We start from the raw sequence: 3,075 nt of genomic DNA on the forward strand, positions 1-3,075 counted from the left end.
ATCCTTCGTCTCTGACAGAACCGAGAGGATCCGACTCCCTCCCTTCCTCTCCAAACCCACTGAAATCAGCTGCGGAGTACCCCAGGGATCATCACTCAGCCCCACGCACTTCAACATCTAGATTGCCCCCCTCGCCGCCATCGTCAGACAGCATGGGCTCAGCATCGTATCCTACGCCGACCACACTCAGCTCATCCTCTCGCTCATGAAGAATCCAGAAGACACCAGACTCTGCTTCTAGGAAAGAATGAAGAACGTGGCAGCCTGGATGAAGGACAGCAGACTGAAGCCCGCCCTTCCCCTTCAGACCACGCTCGGAACTTCGGTATCATCCTTGACTCCTCCTCCTCCATGAACCGACAGATGAATGCCGTCATCTCCACCAGCTTCAACTGCTTTTGCATCCTCCCTAAGACCTTCAAATGGATCCCCCGACTGCTTAAGGACAGTCACCACACACTCATAACCAGCAGACTGGACTACGGCAATGCCCTCTACGCCGGAATCAACACAATTCTTCTACACAAACTCCAAACCTTCCAGAATGCCGCAGCCAGATTCTTCCTCGGGACCCCATACCACGAGCACATGACCCAACACCTACAAGGCCTACAATCCTGCAGACTCCAAGATGAAGCATCTTGAAATGGCTGAGAAATACAATCAGCCCCAAAGGGTCTTGGTATATTCTTGGATATTAGCCTGGTATCCACAGCTCAAAGTGCCAGTTATTGTGCTCTAAGTGATGACAGGAGGGTGTGATACTGAAACGCTCAACTTCACTTGCGCCTCGTAGAGAAAATGCTGGTGTTGCGTTATCCCAGTGGTTAATACTGTATTTGATTGATGGCCAGCTCTGTCAGTAATGCCAAGACCTGGGTGAGATGATCGCTACACAGGAACTTTACTTTTCCATCACAGTGAACTGAAGCCACAGAAGTGGAGACTTTCACCAACTTTGTGGCAGACAGATGGATCTTGAAGTGACAGAAGAAATGTGAATACAAACAGTTCAAGAATAATTGCACCTCCTCCTCTGTGACCTCATCCCGATTCTTATGAATATCATCCCACAAGGCTCGAGCATCTTCTGGATGTATAGCATAAGAAATGTCAAGGCTTTGCAGATGAAAAGGCACAGAAAACAAGAGTTCCGTTGTGGCGAGATGACTGTGCACGTCATAGCCCGTCCACATGGCTGCCATCCACGAGTGGTCCTGTAAGCTGATGGCCAAGTCACTAATGCAGCAGTCAAAGGTCTTCTGGAACCAGCTACCAACTAAAGGAGTGAAAGTCTCAGTGCCGTTCACCAAAAATAAAGGAAGGCATGTAAAAGGTTCTGGTAAAAAGTCCAACACTTCTCCATCCCCAAAAGTACAGCAGAACCAGCCTGTCCATACCACTTAATCTTCTGAGTTTGAAGCTGCAAACGGTGATTTTGACATTAGCTGGATTAGAATAGCAACCGGGTCACGTTCTCTGCCTTTGAGACCCAAGAGGGTAGAGAGAGCCACTTTCACAACGAGATCCAAGCCCATCTGCACAGCCATCCCTTTCTGCTTCTCTGCTGCAATGAAGACAGAAAGCTGCCGGGAATAGTCCTTGAGACGTGCATGAGAGAAACAGTGCATTGGAGTCACACTATACAACTTCCACTGTTTCCGTAGGAGTGGTGCTATTTTTTGTGGATCGGGGCTTTCCTCCAGCTGGCTGTGTTGGGGGACTCTCCTTTTTGAGGGACCCTTATGGAAGGGAGTGTTTCTACGAGCAGAGGTGAAGCCTTGATGGGGAAAGCCAGTGTTTGCAAAGTGGACTTCACGACGGGCGGTGGTTGTGCCTGCAGCGATGGAATTCCCAACTTCAGGAGTTTGCATAACCTCTGCTGGCCCGGCGCCGCTCCGCCTTCGCCGCCGCCGGCCAGCACCGGACATCTTAAGATTCCACCGGCTCGGCGGCTCTTGGGCGCCAACGGGAGCGCGACGCCCTCTGAACTCATCTCAAGACGAGTCAAATGCTTGTGCTAAATCTAAGGACGCAATGGCAATGTCGGTCTCAAGGAGAGCAGGAGAGTGCTCCACGTGTGCAAGCCTTCGTAAGTTATAAGTTGTATCCCGCCCCGGTATAAACCCTGCCTGATTGTGGTGAATCAGGCATTTCATAAGTGGGAGAAGGCGTTCAGCTAAAAGGCCACTTAGAATTTTAACGTCAAAGTTCGGTAACAATATCGGTCTATAGGAGCTTGGTTGGTTAGGGTATTTATCCGGCTTAAGGATCATGACAACACGAGCCTCACTCATGGTAGGGGGGATTACAGTCCTGTCCCATGCCTCATTGTAGACCTCCAGTAATTTATCTACCAGGAGTGGCCTAAAGCACCTATAGAACTCTGTGGGTAAGCCATCAGAGCCCAGGCTTTTGGCTGTCTTAAGGCGGTCTATAGCACTTTGAATATTTCCCCCTTAGTTACTGGGGAATCCAAAATCTATTGCTCTTCTCTAGTAAGTTGGGGGAGCCCCAGCGTATCTAGGTACCCTCCCATTACCTCGGATCCTACGTCAGGATGGTTAGTATACACTATTTCCAAATGGGTTACCAGTTTCTCTGTAATAGCGTGTTGTGTATACACTACGGCCCCAGCCTCATCCCTCATCTGTAATATTTGTGTCACAGACGTTTCTTGTTTGTGCAACCATGCCAGAAGTGTTCCAGATCTATCCCCCTTCCTGTAAAGCCGTTGCCTGTATGTGGTGTATGCATATTTTTCTAACCTACGAACGTCCGTCAAAAGCGCCCCCTTAGCCTCAGTCCACTCTGCCAATTTTTGAGGGGCTGTGCTAATCTCTGCCTCCAACCTCCCGAGAGCAGACTCGCGTTGAGCGAAATCTCTTTCCAGCTGTGCTCAGACACCAAATGTGGTCTTTATGCATATACCCCAGATCACCACCTTCATGCCCTCTCACTCCATAGCACGGCTCAAGGCCGTCCCCCAATTTTCCTGAAAGTAGTTACCTAGTTACGTGGAGATTGTGGTTACAAAGGGTGGGTCTGTGAGTGCATCAGTGTTAAGTCACCAAA

General features: G+C 49.7%; 1 pseudogene; it reads right to left on the reverse strand.

The window, feature by feature from the left end:
- Positions 1-802: 802 nt before the first annotated feature.
- On the reverse strand, positions 803-1,931 carry LOC144771595 (centromere protein L pseudogene; annotated as a pseudogene).
- Positions 1,932-3,075: the final 1,144 nt, after the last annotated feature.

This window comes from Lissotriton helveticus, chromosome 8 (assembly GCF_964261635.1).
Source record: "Lissotriton helveticus chromosome 8, aLisHel1.1, whole genome shotgun sequence".
Taxonomy (NCBI): Eukaryota; Metazoa; Chordata; class Amphibia; order Caudata; family Salamandridae; genus Lissotriton; species Lissotriton helveticus.